Below are 15,920 nucleotides of genomic sequence, written 5' to 3'. Positions count from 1 at the left end.
CAGGAGAGTAGGCTTGATCTCCTCAGCCTGGAGAGGGGTCGAGGGTTGGAGCCGAGACCCAGGGAGTAGTGAGGGCAAAGAAGCCAGCCTTGGGAAGGGTGGGCAGTAAGGTGGAGGAGAAGAGGGGGAGCAGTCAGAGAAAGAGGAGGGGGCCTAGAGAGAGGGGGCTGGGGAAATTCAAGGAAAGGCTGGCCCCCCAAACTGTTAATGGCTCGTTCCAGCTGAGCACTTACTACGTGCCAGACACTGGGCTAAGCACTTTGTACGTATTGTTTCATTTCACCATCTCAGCAATGACAAAAATTATTATATCCCTGAAAAGGGTTCCCGAATCCAATTCCAGCACGGGGGTTCCCCTGTACCAACAAACAGTTCTAAGGTACCAGCAGGGTGCTCAAGAATTCCACTCCATTCTGATGTGATCTGCCAGGGTAAAGGGCTCAGTCCCACAGACGGCCCTCCTTCAGACACCCAGCTCTTACCTGTGCTTCTGACGGATCGGCTATAGATTGGAGGTTCCCCCGGCTCCCTCTCCACAGGTTCAGTTAATTTACTGAAGTTAATTTAATTTAGAGAAGAGCACAGAAATCGGAGGGAGATTTCATTTTCTAGATCAAGGGTTTATTACAAAAGGATAAAATTCAGGAGCAGCCAGGTAGAAGAGACACGTAAGGCATGTGGGAAGGCGGGGCCACAATTTTCCCAGGACCCCCACGTGTTCATGAACCTAGAAGCCCTCCAAACCCTGTTCTCTTGGGTTTTATGGAAACCTTAGTATGCAAGCCATAAGCCTGATTAAATCATTAACTGTTGGTGATTGGTTAACCTCCAGCCCCTCTCCCCTGCCCAGAGTGAGAGACATTTGGGACTGAAAGTTCCAACTCTAATCATATGGAGGGTTCTCCTGGCAACCAGCCCCCATCCTTTGGTGCTTCCAAGTCATCTCATTCACATAACAAAAGACACCTCCGTCAGCCTCTGCATGTAGAAATTCTAAGGGTTTAAGGAGCTGTGAACCAGAAATTGGTTCACAGAACAAATATCTATTTCTTATTATAGACCTGAGGAAACTCAGGCACAGAAAGGAAAAATAACTCGTAGGAGGTCACACAGCTTGCCGAGGTGGCTCAAGGACATGAACCCAGACATGCTTGACTTGGGAGCCCAAGTTCCTCATGTGTCTGCTGAACTGTGTAGGTCAGCGGTGCCAGGCCAGGAGGACGAGGGTTACAAAGGGGCCATCCCTTCTTCCTTGCTCACATGACCTCAGTTTTTTTCAGCCTTGCAACCAAGACAGGACAAGTCTGAGGAAGAAATCAGCTCCCTGAGAAGGACAAAGAGGGACCAGAGAAAACACTGGGGTCGCTGTGCTGCCAGGTCACCCACCCCTGGGACTTCCTACCTCTTAACTCTTTAGATGCAACTTCACAGATATCATGGTGTCATCATTCTGTCACTTGCAGCAGAGAGCACTCTATGCATTCATGGTTCCAACTTCTACATCCTAATGATCCTCAAATCCCGAACCCACCCAGAGAGCACCATCACCCCTCACACTGAGCTCCTCCTTCCCTTTTCCTTTTTTGTGTCTTAATGAGCCGCTCTACCGTCACCTGCTGCGCAGACCGGAAGGCAGAGCGCCATCCTCGGGTTCCCCCTTCCTCCCGTGGCACCCTGTGAATCTCACCACCCAGCACGGGTCCATCTTTGCATCTCACTTGTCATCCTCCCATCTGTGAGTCTGACTCTCCCTCTGGACCTGGAAGACTTTAAGGACAAAGACTGTCTCTTTGCCTCCAGTGCCTGGCACATAGTAGGCACTTAACAAAAGTTTCTTAAATGAGTGAACAAGTGAATGTATGAATTGAACCAGGGAGCAGCAGGGTGGCTGTCAGACTTGGGGGAGATCAAGGTACTTGACCAAGATTTTTGCTTGTTTGGTTTTTTTGTTGTTTTTGTCTGAGAGGGTACAGCCAGTGGAGAGAAAGTACTAAAACATTGGGGAGGGGGTGATGGAGTAAATTCTGAAGCATTGGTAAGGAGATAGACAATCTGACTGTTGAGATGGGAGGATAAGAGAGAAGAACAGATGGCCCTGGCTGGTGTGGCTCAGTAGGTTGAGCACCAGCCTGCAAACCAAAGGGTTATTGGTTTGATTCCCAGTCAGGGAACATGCCTGGGTTGCAGGCCAGGTTCCCAGGAGGGGGTGCGTGAGAGGCAACCACACACTGATGTTTCTCTTCCTCTCTTTCTCTCTCCCTTCCCCTTTCTAAAAATAAATAAATATATTTTTTTTAAGTGAGGAAAAGATGGAGGTGAGGTGCTGAAAAGTTGAGAGAAAGGTGCTCCTATTGATGACCTCGGTCGAGTCCAACTTTTGAGGCAGAAGCAGGGAGAAAAGCAGCATGCGTGGGTGGTGGGAAAAGTTTGGACCAGAAAGTGAGAGATGCGGGAGAAAGTGCCTAGAGAGGGCCGAAAGCTGCCCGGAAGCAGAAGAGCCTCACCGACGTTTCCCAACACGCACTGCCATCTGTGAGGAGCCATTCACACGATTCTGTTGACTTTCTCCAGCCACGCTTGGTGCTCCAGCTGCAACAGCCAAGCAAATAAATGGACAGTGGGATCAACTCCAGCCTGGGAGCTGGCAAGGCCAGTGCTGCTGAAAGTCAAGGGGTGGGGGAGGGAAATTCCCACATGGGCCATGCTGGGCATCAAAACATGTTCTGTCATTTCATCCTCATGGCAGCCCTGCAATGGAGGTATTATGATCTTTGCTTTTCCCGGGAGGAAACGTGGTTCAGAGAGTTAATGGCTTGGCCAAAGCCGCAAGTGGCAGAGCTGAGCTGGGGTTCACATCCTCCTAAACCTGTGCTCTTCACACTGAAGCATTTATTGAGTACTCACTGCATGCCAGGCCTATGCTAAGCCCTTTCCATTCATCCACTTGTTTGGTCCTTGAAATAACTCAGGAACACAGGGGTAATGATTTTCCCTATTTTGCAGCTGATCTATAGAGGCTCAGAGAGGTTAAGTCACTTGGCCAAATGCCAGCCAGCAGTGAGTGGCAGAGCCAGCACCAGAAATAGGGTTATAAAGAAGTACCATTACCAGTTGCTGGAATATTCTATCAAACTGTGGACTGACAAAGAGACAAATTCAGAATATCAGTGGTGCATCGGAGCCCAAAGCCTTTAACTACTACATCTTACTGCTTCCCCCTCTGCAGGTCTCCTCATTTATTCACTTCACTGTTTATTAGTGAAAGTTTCAAACATACAGAAGTAGAGAGAATAATATAAATGAACTCATGTGACCAAACCCAGCTTTTACCCTTCATGTTTCCCCAGTCTTATTTCATCTATAATTCCCCCCGCACACACACTTCTTTGTTGTCGAATATTTTAAAGCCAGGCATTGTCATCATGTCATTCCACCCATAAATAGTTCGGTAAGCATTTCTAACTGAGCAGGATTGTTCTCCGTAATCACTACGCCATTACGTAGCAAAAATGACAATAGTTTCTTAATAATATTATCTGAACCCCAGACCATTTTAAGAGGTTGCTGATTGTTTCAAATGCCTTTTTACAGTTAGTTTGTCCAAATGTGATTCAAATGAGGTCTGACACAGGGCACGTTGCTGATTTTGTCTCATTAATCTCTTTTTAATCGGTGTCAATAGTCTTTCCCCCCATTCTTCTGCGCCACTGATTTGTTGGAGAATGATTCCAGATATTGTGATTCTCATTCTGACACATCAGAAACTGAAGTTCAGAGAGGTTAAGTGACTCATGGAACATTGCACAGCTAAGAGACAGACTTCTCATTTGGTACCGCCCCCAAAGCCTGTGTTACTGGAGGAAGGGGCTTTAGTGTGTGAGCAGGTCCCAGCTGAGTAGGAGGCAGGAAGAGCAGCAGGGAAAATAGTCTGAGCCTGTCAAGAAAAGAAGGAGATGTAAGGTAATAGTAATTACAACACATTTGTTTGTTTGTTTGCTGACTGCCTGTCATTTATTTTCCACTGGGTGCAAGGCACACAGTTATGGGGTGTCAGGAAGTCTCACTTGTGCCTTGGGTAGTAAAGAGTGGGATTCCCTCCACTTCTTTTTTGGACTGTTGCTGTTTTGATATAAAAGAACCAAGTGCGTCTGGTTACTGCAGCCTGCCTAGTGTATGGGGTAGGGTGAGGAGGGGAACAGGAGGTGGAGGAGGACAGGCTGGGGAGGGGCTCAAAAGGGCCAGCACCAGTCTGGTGGCTGGTGGGGAAAGGGGCTGGTGTTGTATCCGCCAGGCTGCTTCCCTGTGGCTTCCAGAGATTCCGGGTGTTCTGGGGATACTGACACAGGGGCCAGGAGTGGGAGAGTGGACTTCCCAGAAAAGAGGCCCACCCACCAGTGACACAGGTGGGCCTTGGGGAGACTAGGATGGTGGAAGATGGCTTCCCCAGGGTACCAGCACTTCCACAGGAGCTGTTTCTGGGAGTGGAACCAGCCACTGGAGGGACAGCCACAATGCTCTCACTCGTGGGCTGGTAGAGACCTCGGCGGTGGCCCCTCAAGACCCTTGGTTTGCAAACATAGGTAGTAAGAAAAAGGGTGCTGGGCCACACGGAGCCCATCTGCGGAAAAGACTGTGGGAGGTCGCTCCACCACCGAGATTTGTGGGGACACCGTTTTTGATTGATTTAATACTTGCAAGCGGCTGAGCATCCTGGCACTATTTCAGTCAGTCATCACAACAAACATGAGTAGATCATTCTTACCTCCATTTTACAGATGAGGAAACTGAGGCACAGATTGGCCTATGGCATTGCCCCAAGTCCCATGGCCTGGGTAGGCAGAGCTGGAAAAGGCGGATTTAACCCCAAAGTCTTGCTCTTTTTGATTGTCACTAGAGAGGGAATTTTTTAGAAACCTGAGATCTTGAGGCCTTTTGGTTGAGGGAGAGGACCGTGGCCTGGGGCCCAGACACCTGGGCTCCATGTTTCATTCTGCCAGAGACCAGCAGCGTGTTGCCCAGCAAGCCACACCCACCTTCGGTTTGTTCATCTGCCAAATGGGGCACTGGAAAAAGACCCCTGAGGGTCCTTCCCCCTTCCCAGCGGGTTCTCAGAGGAACTCTTCCCCGTGGATGACACAGGCTGGGGGAAGTGGTGCTGGGAGGAAACCACCTTCCGTCCCCCCTTTCATTTCTGCATGCCTTGGGCTTGCGGGAAGGTTTCGTAGGTACCTGATGGAGCAGATCCTTTCCCTGAGTGTGCTGCTCTCCACCCACCCCTGCCCCAGTGACTTCCCTTGGAGGGTGGAGTCCACCCGCCTCTTCCTCTGGATTTCCCCTCAAGTATCTGTGGTGCCTCAGAAAGGTGGGGAGAGGTATTATTTTTCTTAGTTTAAGATCCCTGTCACATGCTTCAAAGTCATCCTCATGGAAGAATCATCGCAAATCATGGGATCAAACCAACAGGTCATTTGATCCAGAGGCTAAAGCCACAGCAGTCCGCAGAGGCAAGTCCCTGGGGCCTGGGGCACCTGCAGTGGAAGGGGAGCGCAGAGTCCTGGGAGTCACCACCCAAGGACTGGAAGCACCACAGGCTTCTCCCCTATGTCCTCAGGCCCTGACAGTTGCTGTGGGCAGCTACAAGGGCTCCTGGGGGTGGGTGGCCTTACAGAGGGACTGGCCCAGGGAGTGGGGGTGTTAGTAGGGTCTGGAGGGGGCTCTACAGAGACGATCCTGAACTAAAGTATTGAAAGTGCTTTATAGACTGGGGTGTAATAAACCACTGTTACAAATCCCTTGAATCCAAATTCAAGTTTAGACTTCTCTCCATATAGTTCTGCTACCGTGGGAAGGTTACCTAACCTCTATGTCACAGTTTCCTCATCTGTAAAATGAGAGTTGGCTAGAGTATAATGATATCCCTGGGCCTTTCTCGCCCTGAGAGTCTTGGGTTTTGATTAACTGCCCCCAATAATCTATACTTTGTTGAAAACTGATGATGCGGAGGTGGGAGTCCATTTTCCCAGGCTCATGGCATGCGTCTGGCACATGATAGACACTCAACAAACATTGTTGTTAGTATTTTCACAGTCAGGGGACTAGTACTGGCTGGCTTTTACAGAACAGTTGCTCTGGGTAACTCCATGACCAATATAGTAGCTATTGCTGCATAACAGATCTTCCTAAAACTTAGCATCTTAAAAAAGTAATAAACATTTATTATCTCGCACCATTTCTGTGGGTCAGAAACTCAAGGGCATTGAGCTGGGTGGTTCAGCTCAGTGACTGTCTCTAAGGAGGTTACAGTGAAGTGGCGCCCAGGGTGGTATGCAGTCAGATATCTTAAGGCTTCGCTTCCAGGATGACTCAGTCATACGGTTGGCAAGTTAGTGGGCGGCCTCAGTTCCTCAGCACACATCCCTAGGGTTGCTCGAGCATCCTCACAGCATGGTGGCTGGAGAGTGACCCAAAAGAGCAAGACTGAAGTGGCAATGCCTTTTATGACCTAGCCTCAGACATCACACACCATCATTTCCATTGTATTCTATTGGTCACACTGACCAACCCTGATACAGTGTGGGAGGGGAGCATGCAAGGGCATGAATTACTGGAGGCAAGAATTATTGAGGTTCATCTTGGAGGTCAGCTATCACAGTCCGTTCTAAGTGTTTTATAACTAGAAATGTATTGTTAACTCTTGAGGTCGATACTTTTATCATCCTTATTTTACAGATTGAGTCACAGGAGATTAGGTAATTTGACTACGGTTACATTTCTAGGAAATGGTCTGGGGCATTATAATGAACTGATTTGTGTCTCCAAAATGTTGACTCTCTAACCCTCAATATGATGGTATTTGGAAATGGGGCCTTTGGAGGTAATTAGGTGATAAAGCCATGGCTCGGGGCCCTGGTTCGATGGGGCTCGTGCCCTTGGAGACACAAGGGAGCTCTCTTGTGCTCTCTCTCCCTTCATGCGCACTGGCCAAGGAAGGGCCATGTGAGCTCATACAGATGGCAGCCATGTGCAGGCCAAAGGAAAAAGGCTTAGAATGAAACTTTCCAGCACCTTGATCTTGGACTTCTAGCCTCCAGAACTGTGAGAAATAAATTTCTGATGTTGAAGCCATCAAACCTCTAGTATTTTATTAACAGCAGCCTGAGCTGACTAAGACAGGCCTTGAACTCAGAGAGTTGGGCTGCTTAGCTCTACTCCTAAACTTTCCTTCCCTCTATGGCCCTATTCCAGTTGGGCCCCTGGGCTGTAGGGAGAGACTCTTAACAACGTGGGGCCAGTGCGCACTGGGAACACTTGGAAAAGGAACTGGAGGAAGCCTCATGGCAAATTCAAGGCCCCGAGGCTCAGTACCTACCTGTTGCTCTGGAGCTTGTACCCTAGAGAGAGAGAGTCTTGGGGGCCAGCTGCCCACACTGCCTGGCCTGCTCTCCCCACCCCCACTAGCTTGAACCTGGGTTTTGCCACACACTCTCTGGACGATCCAGATCATAAGCAGTAAACAGGAGGAAAACAAACTATATTTAAACTGGCAGTTGCTCCACGAACAACGCTAAAAGACAAGTGACCCTTGGGAGAAAACCACAGAAACACTCGTACAGACCCATGTCAATCCCCACAAGACACTGAGGTTTTACAAACAAGCAAAGGAAACAAAAGGCAATTCACAAAAGAATAAATGCCAACGCCTCCTCTCCCCAAAACCAAACCAAATGAAACAAGGTGCTTTTGTCCTTACCAATGTTAAAAATCTCCTTAAAACCTCAGTAAGATCTGCTTTTTCTTCTATCAACTTGACAAAAATATGAAATAGTAATAATAGCTAAGGCTGGTGAAGGTGTAGGGCAATGGACACTGCCATTACACCTTGACCTTGGTGTACAATTTCACAAAATCAAAATGTAAAATATTCATACATGTGCCTTAGCAGCTGTAAGGCACTTATGAACTGTTCTGAATGTATATTATACTTAAAGAAAAAGTTTATACCCAGGCTGGTGTGGCTCAGTGGATTGAGTGCCAGCCTGAGAACCAAAAGGTCACCGGTTCAGTTCCTGGTCAGGGCACAAGCCTGCGCTGGAGGCCTGGGAGAGGCAGCTGATCGATGCATCTCTCACACGTTGCTGTTTCTCTCCCTCCCTTCCCCTCTCTCTAAAAGTAAATAGATGAAAAAATTTTTATTTTTTTACAAACGAAAAAGTTGACTAAAAAAATAAAACAAAAACAACCCAATAAGCATTCCAACTGTCTATAGAATAAATACATATATGCATAAATGTTTCTCCAATTAAAAAATGATATTGAGCTTTCTACATTAAATACCAGTATGAAAAGATATAAGCAATATCTTCTTAGACACAACAGAAAAATACATGTCACGTATATGTAATATGATTCTTTTCTATTTAAAAAATTATATATGTATGTATGTAAATAAATATAAATGTTAAAAATTTTGTTCAGGCATTGAAAAGGGCCAGAAAAAATCCCCACTGTTAAAAGTCACTGTTCTTATGGATTGGAACTCAAGGAGCTGGGGCTTCTCCTTGGGGCCCTCTGCTGAAGCCCAGCAGGAAATTTAAGCTACAGCTGACTGAGGCCCAGCCCTCACCTCTCTCAAAGTCTAGCCCTGGCCAGCCAGACAGAAGGGACTTGGGATCACGGTTCTGGAAACACTGTGAGAGGTGAGCCACCCCAGGACCCATGAACAGCCAGGGTAAAACCTGGGGAGTGCATTTAAAGGCCCCTGCAGAGCAGAAGGACAGAAGTAGCCCTGCCCTCATGGGCCCCAGTGGTGGTGGGGGTAGGGGAAAAAAGGGGACACAGCCCTACCCAAGGGCGTGACTTAAGTATCGCAGCCCTAAGAAGTAGGTATGATTGCCTCCATTTCTAGATCAGGATGCCAAGGTTAAGTATGTTGCCCAAGGTCACACAGGTAGTAAATGGAACAGCCACACCTAAACCCAAATCTGTCTGAACCTCAGGTTGGGGCTCTGCACTAGGCTGGGGAGGGAGGGAGGGAAGATAGCAGGAAGCACCAGGCTGCGCCCGGCAAAGGCTCAAAAACCCAGTCCACACAGGGGTCTTTGCAGGGCTGAGAGCCTCAGGAGCCCCCAGCCTCCCAGCAGTTACAAAAGCAGGTTCTACCCAGTGCCTGCAGCCAAGCCACTGATCTGGGGTCAGGTCTCAGCCACTAAATCTGGCTCCAGGGGCCACTCTGTTAACTCAGCACTGACACCTCAGGTTCCAGCTGCTGGCAGCCTAGAAGCAGGAGCCCTCCAAAATAGATCCTGGGGTGAGAGCCCGGTCACTCCTCTGTGCCTCTGCACACAGCCACCCAACTCCTAATCCGCCAATTCCCCCTCCACCCCCCACTCTCCCTGCCATTTCCCTCCACCCTCCAGTTCTGAGTCACTCTGGACCTGAAGCCTGGCTACTGGAAAGAAACAAAGGGTGGGGCAGCAGGCGGTGGTGGAACAGCCTGGGTCCTGGATTCAAGCACCTGAAGTTTGAGCCAGATGTGACTTTCGACTTTGCTGATTCTCTTAAGCAGCTTAAAATAAGTTAATTCATTGATTATTGGGGATGGCAAGTCAGGGCAGCAGGTTTGGGAGCCTGCTGTGTACCAGTTTTAATCAGTCCTTACAACTGTGAAAGGTGGGTATTCATGTCTCTGTTTTACAGGTAAGGAAACTGAAGCCCAAAAGGGGAGGTAACTTGCACAAGGTCACCCACAGTTTGGACTCTGGAACCAAGGAAGGCCTGCAGTTTGAATCTGGCCCTGTTACTGGCTGTGTGGTCTTGAGCAACTTATTTTACCTCTTTGGGCCTCAGTTTCCTCACTGACAAACATGATATTAAATTAACATTCAACTTATAAAATCATTGTGAGGACTTGTAAAAGTAATGTTAAAATTCTTAGCATGATACCTGGTACAGAGAAAATCCTCAGTCATTGTTATGACTAATTCAATTATCCAACCAGTGAGAGGATTCACTCCCTAAGAGTAGTGGGGCTAGGGAAAGATTTTAACCTTCTCACATCAATCCAAGAGGTACTCCTCAGAGAAGCAGCATTTCTGTCCCATTTTAGCCTGAGAACCATGAGTTCCCTGGGTGTGTGTGTGGATGGGGGGGGGCAGGCACACGGGGTATGGGTGGTATTTGGGAGAAGGTGGAACGGCTGGGGTAGGGAGAGTTGCCTCAGTCTGGAGCTGGGGGAGTCAGGTGAGGTCTAAACATGAGCAGGCTTGCAGACTTCGTTCTCAAAGTATGTCCCAACTGCCTGCTTGGGCACCTTGGATGGTAAACAGGTTGTCACCCTCCAAGCCCCATGTGAACCTGATAAACCCTGGCAAAGCCAAGGAGAAGAGGGGCGGCTCATCTATAAATACTCTATGACTCAGGCTCGATGTCCTGTTGAAAGAGTTGCTTGTGTTTATGACTCTGTCGCTCTGGGGAGGTGTTCCAGCTCAGGGAGGTAGGTCTGGGCCAGCCTGAGGTCTCAGGCCTCCTAGTTTGCTCTTCTAGGGCAAATCTGGGTCTGGGGCAGGCCCACCATGGCCTGACTTAGTATCCAATCTATTATAAGAATCTGAGAAAATCTCTCACCTCTGTGGGCTTCTCATCATCCAGGAAATGAACCATGTTGTTAATGGGCTGCAAAGCAGTCTGGGAGAATGTAGAGAAATAGAAGGACAATTGGAAATAGAGAGCTGGTTGGGGAAGACACATGACCTTGGGGTGACTACTCCGTGGGGTCAACCAGCAGACAGAAAAGCACAGCTGAATTTAGAAAAACAGCCTGGGATGGAGGGAAGAGTCCTTTGCTCAAGACTGTCTGGAGTGACTTCTGAACTTACAGCCCCTAAAGACCCTCTGCTGCCTGGCTTTGGATGCCCTCTTTGTAGTACCCACCTCAGGACCTTTGCACACACTGTGTGCTCTGCCTAGACCTGTCTTCCCCTCCCCAACTGAGATGTTACCTCTTCAAAGATGCCTTCCAAACCACTCTGTTTAAATAGGAACCCATCCCATTACTACTGGACCCAACACCTATTTGATTTCTTCTTAATAGTTATCAGAATCTATCACTGTTTTTATTCAATTTCAGTTGTCTGTCCCCACCCCCTCCTCCTAACCCAAGAAAGTATCTGTCCCATGAATGGAGGAATTAGATGGGCTATATCCATGTCTCCTGGAATATATTAGGATCCTAACAAATATTTTTGGGATAAATAAATGATCCAGTTTATTTATCATTTAATGATCCACCTGCTTCCTCATATCCCCCCTTTTTGCTGATTCTCTGATCCTTTAAGACTGATTTTCTGCTATTTCCCCTTCTCATTCCCCCACCTCATCTCATTCTCTTCTCCTAGTGCCTTCACTTGGAGTGCCCTGTCAAACCTCTCCATCTGCCCCCTGCCCCTTCAAACCCTGAACAAGGCTTACCTTTCACTAGATCTGACCCCGAGACCATGTGCCCTTGTGAAGTGAACAACTTAAACAACTCTGCATGACGGCCCTGCTCCAAGTACCACTACTATGTGACCTGGAGCGAGTCACTTCAGCTCTCTGGGCCCCCTTTCCCCTAGTTCATTCTGTCCTTGTGATTATATCCAAAGGATATACAAACTCTTAACCCAAATAGAGAAAAGTATACAAATAAGCATTCAGTTGATGAGTTTTCACAAAATAAGTATGGTCCTGTAACCAGCAAAGGGGGCAGTTTTGAGGATCACATGAGACGAGACCTGGAAGGTACTCCGAGCGCGGTGATCAGCGGCTGGTGTTACTTGCTCTTGTCGCATGGGCATTGTGCTAAGCACCTTACACGCATTCTTTTTATTCAGTCCTCACAGTAACCCTATGAGGTAGGCACTAATATTACCTTCATTTCAAATAAAGAAACCTAGATTCAGAGAAGTTAAAGATACTGGGAAACATCAAAGTTAGTAAATGACAGAGCTGAGAGAGGAACCCAAGTCTTTTGCCAAAACCCTCCTCCCAAGCTCATACTGATTCCTCAAGACGTCTGTTGCAGCACTGACTAATGAGTTTAAAAACTGGGTACTCAGTGACCGACTTGAAAAACAGTGGTCTTCTGAACTCTTGAGTCAACTAAATAAATACTTATCGAGTACCTACTATGTGCCAGACACTGTTGTAGGTACTGGAGATACAGAGCAAACAAGTTTGTGTTCTGGGAGAAGACAGACACAGAAATAAATAAAGATAATTTCTGACAGAAATAAATGCTAACAAGAAAATAAAGCAGAATATGGGATGCAGGTTCAGTTCCTAGTCGGCGCGTGTGTAAGAGGCCACTAAGCAATGTTTCTCTCCCTCCTTCTCCCTCCCTTCTGCTCTCTCTAAAAATAAATAAAATCTTCTTTTATTTATTTTTAAGGAGAAAATAAATAAGGAGGGAGAAAGAGAGGGAGAGAAACATTAATGCGTGGTTGCCCCTCATGTGTCCTCAACTGGGGACCTGGCACACAACCCAGGCATGTGTCCTGACTGGGAATTGAACTGGCGGCCCTTTGGTTTGCAGCCCATGCTCAATCCATTGAGCTACACCAGCCAGGGCTAAAGAAAGTCTTTTTAAGAAATAAAAGAAAATAAAACAGGATAATGGGATGGAGAGAGACTTGCAATCAGAAGGACTGCTTTAAATGTGACATTCAAGGAAGCCCCGCCCCAGCGCCCAGGAGGTGGCCTGAATAATGTGGAGAAGCCAGTGGTCTGGGGGCCTAGGGCAGGGCCATTCCAGCGGAGCAGCTGTCCGCCTGGCATGTTTAAGGAACTCATAGAATATTATGCAGCCATTCTAAGATACCATTTTAAAAACTGAAATCTGGAAAAAAGTAAAATAAAAAAGTACAAGATACACTAGGATAACTATTCTAGTATCTGGGAACACCTCTTCCCAACCTTTCCTAGATGGACGAAATTCTCAGAAAAGTGAAATGGCTATTTTATTGAGGTGGAGTGATTGTGAAGGGTTTTTAATTTTGTTCTTTTAAAAAAACACATCTGCTGTTATCATATTATTGTTTCTGTGTCTAATTTTTTTTTAAGTAGAAGAAGGAGAAGGTGAAAGAGGAGAAGGAGGAGGAGGAAGAGACAGAGGCAGAGGCGGAGAAGGACAGTGAGGAAAGAAGCATCCCAAGAGTCTCATCCAGACCGAATAATACAGTTCCCTGCGTATGTGCAGGCCATGCAGGTGAGATGGATGCATCACCTTAGTGACCGTGCTGTGCAACCTCATGCAAGTCACACTTCCTCTCTCAGCCAAACACTGAACACACAAGATGTCACATGGCCTGGTACACCTGCCAAAAGTGGGGTCCCTCAGAGATGACAGCACTGGTAAAGTAAAGCCTTTCTATTACTTATGTGACACAAACTTAGGAGAATAACTTTTAAAGTATATATATTTCTTATATTTTATTGATTACGCCATTACAGTTGTCCATTTCCCCCCCTTCATTCCCCTCCACCCTGTACACCCCTCCCACCCACATTCCCCCCCTTTGGTTCATATCCATGTGTCATAAGTTCTTTAGCTTCTACATTTCTTTGACTACTCTTGCCCACCCCCTATCTATTTTCTACCTACCGTCTATGCTACTTATTCTCTGTACCTTCTCCCTCCCTCTCCTCCTCCCACTCCTCTGTTGCTAACCCTCCATGTGATCTCCATTTCTGTGGCCCTGCTCCTGTTCTAGCTGTCCGCTTAGTTTGCTTTTGTTTTAGGTGTGGTTTTTAATAACTGTGAGTTTGCTGTCCTTTCACTGTTCATTTTTTTATCTTCTTTTTCTTAGATAAGTCCCTTTAATATTTCATATAATAAGGACTTGGTGATGATGAACTCCTTTAACTTGACCTTATCTGAGAAGCACTCTATTTGCCTTTCCATTATAAATGAAAGCTTTGCTGGATAGAGCAATCCTGGATGTAGGTCCTTGCATTTCATGACTTGGAATACTTCTTTCCAGCCCCTTCTTGCCTGGAAGGTCTCTTTTGAGAAATCTGCTGACAGTTTGATGGGAACTCCTTTATAGGTGACTGTCCCCTTATCTCTTGCTGCTTCTAGAATTCTCTCCTTCATTTTAATTTTGGGTAATGTAATTATGATGTGCCTTGTGTGTTCCTTCTTGGGTCCAACTTCTTTGGGACTCTCTGAGCTTCCTGGAAATCTATTTCCTTTGCCAGATTGGAGAAGTTCTCCTTTATTATTTGTTCAAATAACTTTTCCATTTGTTGCTCTTCCTTTTCCCCTTCTTGTACCCCTATAATTCGGATGTTGGAACATTTAAAGATGTCCTTAGGAGGTTCCTAAGCCTCTCCTGATTTTTTCTGAATTCTTGTTTCTTCCTTCTTTTCTGTTTGGTTGTTTCTTTCTTCCTTCTGGTCCACTCCATTGATTTGAGTCCCAGTTTTCTTTCCATCACTATTGGTTCCCTGTGCATTTTCCCTAATTTCACTTACTGTAGCCTTCATTTTTTTCATCTAATTTGTGACTAAAATCAACCAGTTCTGTGAGCATACTGATCACCAGTGTTTCGAACTGCACATCTGATAGGTTGGCTATCTCTTGGTTGCTTAAAAGTATTGGCTCTGGAGCTTTGATTTGTTCTTCCATTTGAGGCATAATTGTTTGGTCAGGTTGTACCTGTTACATATGAGGGGCAGAGCCTTAGGTGTTCACCAGGGTGGGGCAACCCATATTGCAGGTTTGTAACGCTGTATGTGGGGGCAGGGTCAGAGAGGGAATAATGGCGCTTGCTCCACTCATATTTCAGTCCCTTCCACTGCTTCCCACAAGCAAATTGTGCTCTTCTTCTGCTGGTTCCTGGGTAAGTAGGCTTGCGTACATTCTAGGATCCTGTGGGTTTCTCCAACGAACACTCCAGTGGGGCTGGGAGTCTCTCCCGGCACCTCAGCCCCCACAAGTGTTTTCAATCAGTGCTTTTAGGCTTTATTTCCCATCGCTGGTCTGTCTTGCTGCCCATTTTTGCCTGGTTTATCTGCGCATGAATGTGTGACCGCAGTCAGCCAACCGCCTTGCACGCCTCATTGGGTCTGCTCATTTCCTCCCCACACCCAGGTCTGCCAGCCACCACTTTTTCCTGCCAAGACCCCTCTCCTCTGGCCACCGACTCTGCCCCTCTTACCAGTCTGGATAAATGGTTGTCCAACTTCCCTACAGTTCAATTTTTTGCCTGTTCTGGTTGTGTTTTTGTTTCTAAATCTTTGTTGTCTTTAATTTTGGTTGTGCGAGGAAGCACAGTATTTCCACCTATGCTTCCATCTTGGCTGGAAGTCCTAAAGTATATTTTATTGGTTATATTATTACAGTTGTCCCATTTTTCCTCTCCTTTATCCCCCTCCACCATGCACCCCCTTTCCCTCCAGAATTCCGCCCCCTTAGTTCATGTCCACAGATCACACATATAAGTTCTTTGCCTTCTCCATTTTCTAAACTATTTTAACCTCTCCATCTATTTTGTACCTACCAACTATGCTTCTTATTCCCAGTACGTTTTTCCCCATTCTCTTCCTGCCCCCTCCCCACTGATAACCTTCCATGTGATGTCCATTTCTGTGATTCTGTTCCCGTTCTAGTTGTTTGCTTAGTTTGCTTGTTTTTTAGGTTCAGTTGTTGATAGTTGTAAGTCTGTTGTCATTTTACTGTTCATGGTTTTATCTTTTTTTTAGATGAGTCCCTTTAACATATCATATAATAAAGTCTTGGTGATGATTATCTCCTTTAACTTGACCTTATCTGGGAAGCACTTTATCTTCCCTTCCATTCTAAATGATAGCCTTGATGGATAGAATAATCTTGGATGTAGGTCCTTACCTTTCATGACTCTGAATACTTCCTTCCAGCCCCTTCT

Source organism: Artibeus jamaicensis, unplaced genomic scaffold, assembly GCF_021234435.1.
Source record: "Artibeus jamaicensis isolate MK-2021 breed Jamaican fruit bat unplaced genomic scaffold, CSHL_Jam_final scaffold_847, whole genome shotgun sequence".
Taxonomy (NCBI): Eukaryota; Metazoa; Chordata; class Mammalia; order Chiroptera; family Phyllostomidae; genus Artibeus; species Artibeus jamaicensis.
Note: the sequence above shows the minus strand (reverse complement) of the source record.